The sequence below is a fragment of the Ornithodoros turicata genome, chromosome 2 (genome assembly GCF_037126465.1).
Source record: "Ornithodoros turicata isolate Travis chromosome 2, ASM3712646v1, whole genome shotgun sequence".
Classification (NCBI taxonomy): Eukaryota; Metazoa; Arthropoda; class Arachnida; order Ixodida; family Argasidae; genus Ornithodoros; species Ornithodoros turicata.
In genome coordinates, this window is record NC_088202.1 from 20,087,042 (window position 1) to 20,099,953 (window position 12,912).

Here is a 12,912-nt window from a genome sequence, read left to right on the forward strand (position 1 = left end):
CAATGCTGGTATTCTAAAACTGGCGAATCCAGCAATTCAGTGCAGGTGGATCGAAGTGAAAGCCTGATGTCAAAAGCCGCCGATGTTTCGAACACAGTCTGTTCTTCTACTGGATATTATTGTCTGCTGTGGCTCGGGCCGTGTGCTAATGCTACTATGTGTAGCATCATCGATTCTGATGCATTGGAATAATTGACGGCTATGAATAACCAGAACAATAATTATGAAAAAAAAGCCGTTATAGCATTTGCCTGGTCCGACGTCGATTATGCCCATACTTTCCCCATTTTGCTATTCTGGAATCCAGAGAGGTTCGGCAATTCAAATACCAAGCGCATTGGTCGTTTTCTTAGTGCTATATCGGAACTACTTGTTCAAGTGAGCACAAGCCAGTATAAAGTTATCGAGTAAAGTAAGTGGCAAATGCACGTCAGTTCGAAAGTGATATGAATTTTACTGTATACAATGTGTCATTGAATAGACAGGAACACTACTGTACACAATAGCATGTCTAGTCATTGCAAGGAGCTGCGCTGCGGGTTCCTTTGTGCTTGACGAGCTTGACCTATCGGTATACGGGTTACCGCCTGCGTTATTCAGGTAGCGTGGCCGAGCGGTCTAACGCGTTCGTTTAAGACACCAACCCAAAAGGGCGCTGGTTCGAATCCCACCGCTGCCATCAGCTTTTGATGGAAGAAGTGCGATTTCAGAGAAAAAATTGCAGGAAATGAGACTCTCCTTCAGAACATTCGCTCGGAGCACTCATCATTATTCAAATAAGGTTACTGTTCTCTCCGAGCTAGGCAACGAACGTAAGTTCACGAGAAGATCGCGCGATGCACCCATTGTAATTTATGGCTCGTTGAAAGCATCGCAAGAAGTTTCCTCACTCAAATACTTTGCAAGAGTAGTCTGGGGTTGCGTGTCCTTGACGTTTACCTTTCCGTATGAAGGATTGACCGTGTTATTCAGGCAGCGTGGCCGAGCGGTCCAAGGCGCTGGTTTAAGGCATCTGTCCGAAAGGGGGTTCTAATCCCACCGCCGCCATCGGCTTTTGATGGAAGCAGTGTGATTTCAGAGAACAGATTCTAGGATTTGAGACTCTCGTTCAGAACATTCGCTCGGAGCACTCATCATTATTCAAATAAGGTTATTGTTCGCTCCGAGCTAGGCAACGAACGTCAGGGCACGAGGAGATCGCGCGATGCACTAATTGTAATTTATGGCTCGTTGAAAGCATCGAAAGAATTTTCCTCACTCAAATACTTGGCAAGTGTAGTCTGGGGTTGCTTGTCCTTGACGTTTACCCTTCCGTACGGAGGATTGACGGTGTTATTCAGGTAGCGTGGCCGAGCGGTCTAAGGCGCTGGTTTAAGGCACCAGTCCGAAAGGGCGTGGGTTCGAATCCCACCGCTGCCATCAGATTTTGACGGAAGCAGTGCGATTTCAGGGAACAGAATGCAGGAATTGAGACTCACCTTCAGAACATTCGCTCGGAGCACTTATCATTATTCAAATAAGGTTATTGTTCGCTCCGAGCTAGGCAACGAACGTCAGGGCACGAGGAGATCGCGCGATGCACTAATTGTAATTTATGGCTCGTTGAAAGCATCGTAATAATTTTCCTCACTCAAATACTTGGCAAGTGTAGTCTGGGGTTGCTTGTCCTTGACGTTTACCCTTCCGTACGGAGGATTGACGGTGTTATTCAGGTAGCGTGGCCGAGCGGTCTAAGGCGCTGGTTTAAGGCACCAGTCCGAAAGGGCGTGGGTTCGAATCCCACCGCTGCCATCTGCTTTTGACGGAAGCAGTGCGATTTCAGGGAACAGATTGCAGGAATTGAGACTCACCTTCAGAACATTCGCTCGGAGCACTTATCATTATTCAAATAAGGTTATTGTTCGCTCCGAGCTAGGCAACGAACGTCAGGGCACGAGGAGATCGCGCGATGCACTAATTGTAATTTATGGCTCGTTGAAAGCATCGTAATAATTTTCCTCACTCAAATACTTGGCAAGTGTAGTCTGGGGTTGCTTGTCCTTGACGTTTACCCTTCCGTACGGAGGATTGACGGTGTTATTCAGGTAGCGTGGCCGAGCGGTCTAAGGCGCTGGTTTAAGGCACCAGTCCGAAAGGGCGTGGGTTCGAATCCCACCGCTGCCATCAGCTTTTGACGGAAGCAGTGCGATTTCAGGGAACAGAATGCAGGAATTGAGACTCACCTTCAGAACATTCGCTCGGAGCACTTATCATTATTCAAATAAGGTTATTGTTCGCTCCGAGCTAGGCAACGAACGTCAGGGCACGAGGAGATCGCGCGATGCACTAATTGTAATTTATGGCTCGTTGAAAGCATCGTAATAATTTTCCTCACTCAAATACTTGGCAAGTGTAGTCTGGGGTTGCTTGTCCTTGACGTTTACCCTTCCGTACGGAGGATTGACCGTGTTATTCAGGTAGCGTGGCCGAGCGGTCTAAGGCGCTGGTTTAAGGCACCAGTCCGAAAGGGCGTGGGTTCGAATCCCACCGCTGCCATCAGCTTTTGATGGAAGCAGTGCGATTTCAGAGAACAGATTCTAGGATTTGAGACTCTCGTTCAGAACATTCGCTCGGAGCACTCATCATTATTCAAATAAGGTTATTGTTCGCTCCGAGCTAGGCAACGAACGTCAGGGCACGAGGAGATCGCGCGATGCACTAATTGTAATTTATGGCTCGTTGAAAGCATCGTAAGAATTTTCGTCACTCAAATACTTTGCAAGTGTAGTCTGGGGTTGCTTGTCCTTGACGTTTATCTTTCCGTACGGAGGATTGACCGTGTTATTCAGGTAGCGTGGCCGAGAGGGCTGTCCGATGTCTGCAGTTCTTTTTGCCTTATATTTGGAGCCACTTTGCCAGAACATCCTACATAACCCCAAAATAGAAGGGATACGTATAGGAGAGGAGCGCGTCAAGCTGCTTGCATACGCAGATGATCTAACTTTTTTCTGTGGGAAGTGTGAAGAACTCGACGTATGTCTGCAAGAAACACTTAAATTCTGCGACTACTCAGGTGCTCAGGTAAACCCCACAAAGTCACGAGGTGCTTTGCTTGGTAAATGGGTAAATGCTCCTGAAGTCGTGCAGGGCATACATATGGGAAGTGAAGTTGAGTCCTATTTGGGGGTACACTTTTTGAAGCAAGGGCAAGTTGGCAGTAAATTAGGAGCCGCCGTGGATAAGCTACACGGTAGAGCTTCGAGGTACAGAGGTCGAAGGACCACGCTGCTAAACAGGGCTTACGTAGCAAACACAGTTTTTTATCCCGCCATCTTGTACAAAGCGCAAGCGATAGCGTGCCCTGCGGAAATCATAAGTAAGTACCACCGAATCGTCGCGGTGTTTGTATGGAACTCCCGCTTTGAACGAATGAGGCGCTCAAACATTTTCCTACCTGTTAAAGCTGGTGGTTTGGGCGTCATCAATCTCGAGATCAAGCTTCTCGTAGTGCGCTTCATGTATTTTCGAAACCAGCTAGATCCAGTGTTGCGGAGCGCAATACAGACCCTTGCAGCACAAGTCCTCGATGGATGGGTAGTCACAACCAGTGCACAAATATGTGATCCAAGGGAACTGCGGTTCTTTAAGGAGATCAGAAGTGCACTCATCTTTTTCCAAACGCATTTCTCATGGGGCTACCTGAGCACAGTGTCCAGAAAAACATTGTATTGGGACACAGTTGCGATAACGTTTCCTCCGCCGCTCTATCGTACCTCTTTTCCGACACAAACAAACAACGATGTTCTGATCCGCCTACGCAAGCTTCCAATTGCTCCCGAGTGCAAGGACGTTTTCATAAAGTTCCACACTGAGGTCCTCCCTGTACAAACATGGTGTGCGAATAAGGGATTTGTGGTTCCCTACATGACCTGTTCTGTATGCGGGGAAGTCGAGACACTGGAACATGTGTTTATAAACTGCAGGAGTGCTGTTTTGTTTTGACACGACCTGCGCACAACACTGGAGATTAATTTCGATGTGTCATGGCATGTGCTTAAGTTTTTGCTCACTGGCAACAGCAGAAACGGTCAGGTTTCACAAATTGTAATGGTCCTGGGGATGAAGGCATTGTGCCAGGCTTGGACATCGAGGACAGAAAATCTCCCCAATCCAAAACCTACATGGCACTATTTAAGAGTAGAGCTCCTTTGGGTATGCAGCTTAATTGACACCCAGGCACTCGATAACGACACTGAATGGATGCGAATCCAAGTTATCGCAAATTCTGTAACGGCAGACACTTTTGGCCGCAGGGCCTGAAGCCAAACCCCCTTTGTCCTCAGGGCCACATGTCGGGGGCTCAGCGAAACGGAGTAAAAGTCAGACTCCAATTCGCAATGCTTTGTATATATCATAGTGTCACCGCCTATCATTAACCTATGCATCGGTCTCTTGTGTAGCCTGTATAATGTTTTCATGTATCATTAAATAAAGATTTAAAAAAAAAGGTAGCGTGGCCTCCTATGCCTCCTATGAAATACTTTAAGATAGAAATATCTCAACTTAAGCTGTGCCTTATGCGATGTTTAGAGCTGCCAGGTTGGTTAGAAACATTGTCTGATGCCCTTACGTACTTGTAAAATCGTATGTACAAATTCAAAAGGTCTTCAGTTTCCTCTTTAGACGTTTTGTAATGGCCCACGGCGTTGCGACCGTGTGACGTACCTGTAGTTGTGTGCACTTGTGTGTTTTGTTAATAAAAGGTGGAAAAGAAAGAAAAAAAAAGGTAGCGTGGCCGAGCTGTCTAAGGCGCTGGTTTAAGGCACCAACCCGAAAGGGCGCTGGTTCGAATCCCACCGCTGCCATCAGCTTTTGATGGAAGAAGTGCGATTTCAGAGAAAAAATTGCAGGAAATGAGACTCTCCTTCAGAACATTCGCTCGGAGCACTCATCATTATTCAAATAAGGTTACTGTTCTCTCCGAGCTAGGCAACGAACGTAAGTTCACGAGAAGATCGCGCGATGCACCCATTGTAATTTATGGCTCGTTGAAAGCATCGCAAGAAGTTTCCTCACTCAAATACTTTGCAAGAGTAGTCTGGGGTTGCGTGTCCTTGACGTTTACCTTTCCGTATGAAGGATTGACCGTGTTATTCAGGCAGCGTGGCCGAGCGGTCCAAGGCGCTGGTTTAAGGCATCTGTCCGAAAGGGGGTTCTAATCCCACCGCCGCCATCGGCTTTTGATGGAAGCAGTGTGATTTCAGAGAACAGATTCTAGGATTTGAGACTCTCGTTCAGAACATTCGCTCGGAGCACTCATCATTATTCAAATAAGGTTATTGTTCGCTCCGAGCTAGGCAACGAACGTCAGGGCACGAGGAGATCGCGCGATGCACTAATTGTAATTTATGGCTCGTTGAAAGCATCGAAAGAATTTTCCTCACTCAAATACTTGGCAAGTGTAGTCTGGGGTTGCTTGTCCTTGACGTTTACCCTTCCGTACGGAGAATTGACCGTGTTATTCAGGTAGCGTGGCCGAGCGGTCTAAGGCGCTGGTTTAAGGCACCAGTCCGAAAGGGCGTGGGTTCGAATCCCACCGCTGCCATCGGCTCTTGACGGAAGCAGTGCGATTTCAGGGAACAGATTGCAGGAATTGAGACTCACCTTCAGAACATTCGCTCGGAGCACTTATCATTATTCAAATAAGGTTATTGTTCGCTCCGAGCTAGGCAACGAACGTCAGGGCACGAGGAGATCGCGCGATGCACTAATTGTAATTTATGGCTCGTTGAAAGCATCGTAATAATTTTCCTCACTCAAATACTTGGCAAGTGTAGTCTGGGGTTGCTTGTCCTTGACGTTTACCCTTCCGTACGGAGGATTGACCGTGTTATTCAGGTAGCGTGGCCGAGCGGTCTAAGGCGCTGGTTTAAGGCACCAGTCCGAAAGGGCGTGGGTTCGAATCCCACCGCTGCCATCAGCTTTTGATGGAAGCAGTGCGATTTCAGGGAACAGATTGCAGGAATTGAGACTCACCTTCAGAACATTCGCTCGGAGCACTTATCATTATTCAAATAAGGTTATTGTTCCCTCCGAGCTAGGCAACGAACGTCAGGGCACGAGGAGATCGCGCGATGCACTAATTGTAATTTATGGCTCGTTGAAAGCATCGTAATAATTTTCCTCACTCAAATACTTAGCAAGTGTAGTCTGGGGTTGCTTGTCCTTGACGTTTACCCTTCCGTACGGAGGATTGACGGTGTTATTCAGGTAGCGTGGCCGAGCGGTCTAAGGCGCTGGTTTAAGGCACCAGTCCGAAAGGGCGTGGGTTCGAATCCCACCGCTGCCATCAGCTTTTGATGGAAGCAGTGCGATTTCAGGGAACAGATTGCAGGAATTGAGACTCACCTTCAGAACATTCGCTCGGAGCACTTATCATTATTCAAATAAGGTTATTGTTCGCTCCGAGCTAGGCAACGAACGTCAGGGCACGAGGAGATCGCGCGATGCACTCATTGTAATTTATGGCTCGTTGAAAGCATCGTAAGAAGTTTCCTCACTCAAATACTTTGCAAGTGTAGTCTGGGGTTGCTTGTCCTTGACGTTTATCTTTCCGTACGGAGGATTGACCGTGTTATTCAGGTAGCGTGGCCGAGAGGGCTGTCCGATGTCTGCAGTTCTTTTTGCCTTATATTTGGAGCCACTTTGCCAGAACATCCTACATAACCCCAAAATAGAAGGGATACGGATAGGAGAGGAGCGCGTCAAGCTGCTTGCATACGCAGATGATCTAACTTTTTTCTGTGGGAAGTGTGAAGAAATCGACGTATGTCTGCAAGAAACACTTAAATTCTGCGACTACTCAGGTGCTCAGGTAAACCCCACAAAGTCACGAGGTGCTTGGCTTGGTAAATGGGTAAATGCTCCTGAAGTCGTGCAGGGCATACATATGGGAAGTGAAGTTGAGTCCTATTTGGGGGTACCCTTTTTGAAGCAAGGGCAAGTTGGCAGTAAATTAGGAGCCGCCGTGGATAAGCTACACGGTAGAGCTTCGAGGTACAGAGGTCGAAGGACCACGCTGCTAAACAGGGCTTACGTAGCAAACACAGTTTTTTATCCCGCCATCTTGTACAAAGCGCAAGCGATAGCGTGCCCTGCGGGAATCATAAGGAAGTACCACCGAATCGTCGCGGTGTTTGTATGGAACTCCCGCTTTGAACGAATGAGGCGCTCAAACATTTTCCTACCTGTTAAAGCTGGTGGTTTGGGCGTCATCAATCTCGAGATCAAGCTTCTCGTAGTGCGCTTCATGTATTTTCGAAACCAGCTAGATCCAGTGTTGCGGAGCGCAATACAGACCCTTGCAGCACAAGTCCTCGATGGATGGGTAGTCACAACCAGTGCACAAATATGTGATCCAAGGGAACTGCGGTTCTTTAAGGAGATCAGAAGTGCACTCATCTTTTTCCAAACGCATTTCTCATGGGGCTACCTGAGCACAGTGTCCAGAAAAACATTGTATTGGGACACAGTTGCGATAACGTTTCCTCCGCCGCTCTATCGTACCTCTTTTCCGACACAAACAAACAACGATGTTCTGATCCGCCTACGCAAGCTTCCAATTGCTCCCGAGTGCAAGGACGTTTTCATAAAGTTCCACACTGAGGTCCTCCCTGTACAAACATGGTGTGCGAATAAGGGATTTGTGGTTCCCTACATGACCTGTTCTGTATGCGGGGAAGTCGAGACACTGGAACATGTGTTTATAAACTGCAGGAGTGCTGTTTTGTTTTGACACGACCTGCGCACAACACTGGAGATTAATTTCGATGTGTCATGGCATGTGCTTAAGTTTTTGCTCACTGGCAACAGCAGAAACGGTCAGGTTTCACAAATTGTAATGGTCCTGGGGATGAAGGCATTGTGCCAGGCTTGGACATCGAGGACAGAAAATCTCCCCAATCCAAAACCTACATGGCACTATTTAAGAGTAGAGCTCCTTTGGGTATGCAGCTTAATTGACACCCAGGCACTCGATAACGACACTGAATGGATGCGAATCCAAGTTATCGCAAATTCTGTAACGGCAGACACTTTTGGCCGCAGGGCCTGAAGCCAAACCCCCTTTGTCCTCAGGGCCACATGTCGGGGGCTCAGCGAAACGGAGTAAAAGTCAGACTCCAATTCGCAATGCTTTGTATATATCATAGTGTCACCGCCTATCATTAACCTATGTATCGGTCTCTTGTGTAGCCTGTATAATGTTTTCATGTATCATTAAATAAAGATTAAAAAAAAAGGTAGCGTGGCCTCCTATGCCTCCTATGAAATACTTTAAGATAGAAATATCTCAACTTATGCTGTGCCTTATGCGATGTTTAGAGCTGCCAGGTTGGTTAGAAACATTGTCTGATGCCCTTACGTACTTGTAAAATCGTATGTACAAATTCAAAAGGTCTTCAGTTTCCTCTTTAGACGTTTTGTAATGGCCCACGGCGTTGCGACCGTGTGACGTACCTGTAGTTGTGTGCACTTGTGTGTTTTGTTAATAAAAGGTGGAAAAGAAAGAAAAAAAAAAGGTAGCGTGGCCGAGCTGTCTAAGGCGCTGGTTTAAGGCACCAACCCGAAAGGGCGCTGGTTCGAATCCCACCGCTGCCATCAGCTTTTGATGGAAGAAGTGCGATTTCAGAGAAAAAATTGCAGGAAATGAGACTCTCCTTCAGAACATTCGCTCGGAGCACTCATCATTATTCAAATAAGGTTACTGTTCTCTCCGAGCTAGGCAACGAACGTAAGTTCACGAGAAGATCGCGCGATGCACCCATTGTAATTTATGGCTCGTTGAAAGCATCGCAAGAAGTTTCCTCACTCGAATACTTTACAAGAGTAGTCTGGGGTTGCGTGTCCTTGACGTTTACCTTTCCGTATGAAGGATTGACCGTGTTATTCAGGCAGCGTGGCCGAGCGGTCCAAGGCGCTGGTTTAAGGCATCTGTCCGAAAGGGGGTTCTAATCCCACCGCCGCCATCGGCTTTTGATGGAAGCAGTGTGATTTCAGAGAACAGATTCTAGGATTTGAGACTCTCGTTCAGAACATTCGCTCGGAGCACTCATCATTATTCAAATAAGGTTATTGTTCGCTCCGAGCTAGGCAACGAACGTCAGGGCACGAGGAGATCGCGCGAACCACTAATTGTAATTTATGGCTCGTTGAAAGCATCGTAAGAATTTTCGTCACTCAAATACTTTGCAAGTGTAGTCTGGGGTTGCTTGTCCTTGACGTTTACCTTTCCGTACGGAGGATTGACCGTGTTATTCAGGTAGCATGGCCGAGACGTCTAAGGCGCTGGTTTAAGGCTCCAGTCCGAAAGGGCGCAGGTTCGAATTGCACCGCTGCCATCAGCTTTTGATGGAAGCAGTGCGATTTCAGAGAACATATTCCAGGAGAGAACTGATGTTCTGAGGCTGTAACAACATAGAAGGGACAATCACATACAAGGCTTCAAGTTGCCTAAGAAATTAACGATGAAACATGGAAGTCAATGAAAAGGTTAGACAGCTGTAGGACTCGAACCCACATCTTCTGGATAACCGGTCCAGCGCTCTACCAATTCAGCTAAGCTCACACGAGTTCTCAGCGTCTTCCAGGGCGCGTCACCTGAAGGGACAAACCAGTCACTCTCTCTCACTCATCCTCCTTTCACTCTTACATTTTTGCACACTCATACACACATTCATACGACGGTAATCCCGAAGATATGGGTTCGAGTCCTACAGCTGGCTAACCTTTTTAGTGACTTCAATCTTTCATCGTTAATTTCTTAGTCAACTTAGGCAACGAACGCCAGGGCACGAGGAGATTGTGCGGTGCACTAATTGTAATATATGGCTCGTTGAAAGCGTTGAAAGAAGTTTCCTCTCTCGGACGCTTTGCAAGTGTGCTCTGGGGTTCCTTGCCTTCCTGTATATACCAGACGAGCTGGGGTGCTAAGAATCTTGTATACGATCCCATTGAATGCATCTCAAGTAACATCAGTAAGAGAACTGATTGTTTCTGCAGTTTGGTGGGACAGCTGATTCTGCTTGACTCGATGTCTCCCATTTAACTACCAGAGTTGTGGCAAATTGGTATATTTGTGGTTTGAAACTGACGCACGCTGTGGCAGTGTGTGGCATCAACATTATCTTAGTGGTTTTTGACCACAACACTAAAATACTGGTGACTATTCTGCACTGGTTTTTCCCCAGATGAAGTAAAAATAAGTAAATAGTTTTTCTTTCTTTCTCTCATCTACTTCTTTTTTTTTTTTTTTGCGACGTTGACCTAATATCCCAAACCACCAAAGATGGGGGAGCAAGACGTTCATTAAGCACTCTCCATTCGTGTGTCTAAGAGTTCGAAACGATTGTGCTTCTAACGCAGATCAACAATAAGCCCGTGTCGTTAAGACGCCCATTCAGTGAACTCTGGCTGTGCAGATCATTTTCCTGAGCGCTACAAACAATTAATGTCTACGTAACCATCACCTCATGTAATTTCCACAAGGAAACTTCTCCATCGGTTTCCTTGGAGGTAACGCACTAATTAAACTGCCACTCGATGCGGCTAACTCGTTGCGAGCAAGTGCACATATTACCCTTATCGACCGGTGGCTTTCGGTGCAGTGAGCTGTTCGCTCTTGGCTGGCTGGTGTTCCACTTCGCAAGCCATCACGTCTTACATACTAGCGAGAAATGTTAACAGAAAGCAGCAGGTGAAGTCAACAAATATGCAATTAATATCTTATTATGCCAGCACGGCAGTAAACAGGAATGTATGCCGTATGAGTATGTTTGCGAGCTACGACATTGGAAAAGAGGTTCGACACTGCGCAAAAATAATGGGGAGACGATGTATGAAGTCGGTGCTCTTTCTGGCGGGCACCACAAATTAAAGCGAAATGTATTTTGCTACCAACGATGACGCCATTTTCAAAGGGAATAATACCAACCTCACATGTCGCAGTGAGGAACACGAAGCTTTTAGTTTGATGCGTAGAGTACGGGGTCCTCCCAATTAATCGCCGTTTCTTAGACCTCATTTCGTGGAACGCTATAGTTAGATGTCTCGTTGAATGTAATTCTATCTAGTTATCATTCAACATTGAGGGTGCCTATTTTAAGCGATTGTCAAAGATATTATAACTGTCTTTAATTCCATAATAGTTATTGGCTAGCTTTTTAAGTTCTGTGTTAGCGCCACGAAGCAACTGTGGCTGTGAGCGGCGTACAGACGTGGAAGGATAGAGGAGAGCAGGAACGAGTGGAATACAGGGCGGTTAGCTACCTCTCTTCTCTAAACTACTAGAACGTCTTATATCTAATAGACCAGGGATCTCCAGCACGCAGCCCGTGGGCCGCAAGAAAAAGAAATGAAAGAGAGAGAAAAAACAAGCGAGTAGACGATGTGTGCAATCGTGGGCCTGCGGAAAGTCCTTTAGTTCTTGGATAACGTCGAAATCACATCATTCATGGACCTACTTGAAATAATACACTTCAAACGTGTGCTCTCTTCACTACAATACACGGGAGCTCGAAGATCGTCCTTAGTTTCAGAATTCGCAGGTGTCAACGTGCCTCTTCTAAGATCACGTGTTGAACTGTCAAGCCTCCAGTGGACGTCGGTTTGCGCTCTGCAGTGTTTCCATGGCTTTGCGACTGATTGCAAAAAGCACAGGGAGCATATTCTGTTCGAAGCCACATCTGAAGCGGACGGTAGAGGAGGAGAAGCATACTATCCAAGAGCATTCGGAGGTAAAGTAACTGTTCGTGGATATAAACAACGTCATGTCTGAATGTCTGGTGTGCCAAAAAACTGTTGCGGTTCCGAAAAAGTACAATCTCCGACGTCATTACGAAGCGCTTCACAAAGGACAGTACGCGGAATTTACTGGAAAGATCCGTGAAGAAAAGGTGATACGGCTCAAATTGGCAGCCACAAGACAAAATGACATTTTTCGTCAGGTTAATAGGGAAAGTGAGGACGCCGCTGAAGCAAGCTTCTTCCTGTCGCAGTTGATCGCCAAAGCGTCAAAACCCTTCACAGAAGGTCTTTTTATGAAGAACTGTCTAATACGTGCAGCTGAAATTGTGCGTCCAACCGCAAAATATTTTTTTTTTTAAAAAGAAGATTCGCCTTTCTGCAAATCGTGTCGCCAGGCGGGTTGAGAACATGGTTGCAGATGTGGAAATGCAGCTGCGCCATATTTCGAAGAATTTTTGCGCCCATTCCTTTGCACTGGACGAATCCACGGACATAAGTGATATTGCTCAATGTGTCGTGTTCATCCGCGGTGTCACGCACGAGTTAGACATATACAAGGAACTATTTGATCTGCTTCCGCTGAAAGGGACAACGACGGGGAGTGACTTGTGGAGTGCGGTAAAAGGCAGCATGGAAGCTGCAGGTGTTAAGTGGGTGAATCTCGCGTCAGTACCGACTGATGGAGCTTCTTCAATGGTTGGTCGCAATCTAGGTCTGGTAGCCCGGCTTAAAGAAACGCTTGCAGAGGAAGGCGGATCCACAAACCTTCCAGCAATTCACTGTATCCATACATATCATTGTACTGCCGCTTAGTTAAGTTTAAGCACATCCTGGGCGTTGTCCTCAGGAGAAAAAAAAACAAGCCAAGATAAGAGTAGTTCCGATAGCGTCACCCGATACATTTGTTTTTGTTTTGTTTCCGCAAGTTAAAGTCCCTCTTCGACGCATGAGGCGGCACTATGCTCCTTCACCTTTCACACTGGGAGTGAGTGGAGATGCGCAATGAAGAAAATGGTGTTCCTGTACGAATTTTTTGCGGACATTCTGTCGAACGGATTTTTGTTCTACAACCGGCTACGGTATCAAGTGACCAAAGGGACCAGATGTTCTCATTGGGACAACTTGGTAGCT

The 12,912-nt window shown here is 46.7% G+C and overlaps 7 non-coding genes across 7 annotated transcripts; all 7 read left to right on the forward strand.

Moving 5' to 3' along the window:
• The first annotated feature begins 1,339 nt into the window (after nucleotides 1–1,339).
• Trnal-aag (transfer RNA leucine (anticodon AAG)) lies at nucleotides 1,340–1,419 on the forward strand. The gene has a single exon. It is a non-coding gene; the product is annotated as a tRNA-Leu (tRNA).
• Nucleotides 1,420–1,711: 292 nt separating this feature from the next.
• Nucleotides 1,712–1,791, forward strand: Trnal-aag (transfer RNA leucine (anticodon AAG)). The gene has a single exon. It is a non-coding gene; the product is annotated as a tRNA-Leu (tRNA).
• A 292-nt stretch (nucleotides 1,792–2,083) lies between these two features.
• Nucleotides 2,084–2,163, forward strand: Trnal-aag (transfer RNA leucine (anticodon AAG)). The gene has a single exon. It is a non-coding gene; the product is annotated as a tRNA-Leu (tRNA).
• A 292-nt stretch (nucleotides 2,164–2,455) lies between these two features.
• On the forward strand, nucleotides 2,456–2,535 carry Trnal-aag (transfer RNA leucine (anticodon AAG)). Its single transcript has one exon. It is a non-coding gene; the product is annotated as a tRNA-Leu (tRNA).
• A 2,969-nt stretch (nucleotides 2,536–5,504) lies between these two features.
• Nucleotides 5,505–5,584, forward strand: Trnal-aag (transfer RNA leucine (anticodon AAG)). Its single transcript has one exon. It is a non-coding gene; the product is annotated as a tRNA-Leu (tRNA).
• Nucleotides 5,585–5,876: 292 nt separating this feature from the next.
• On the forward strand, nucleotides 5,877–5,956 carry Trnal-aag (transfer RNA leucine (anticodon AAG)). The gene has a single exon. It is a non-coding gene; the product is annotated as a tRNA-Leu (tRNA).
• A 292-nt stretch (nucleotides 5,957–6,248) lies between these two features.
• On the forward strand, nucleotides 6,249–6,328 carry Trnal-aag (transfer RNA leucine (anticodon AAG)). Its single transcript has one exon. It is a non-coding gene; the product is annotated as a tRNA-Leu (tRNA).
• Nucleotides 6,329–12,912: the final 6,584 nt, after the last annotated feature.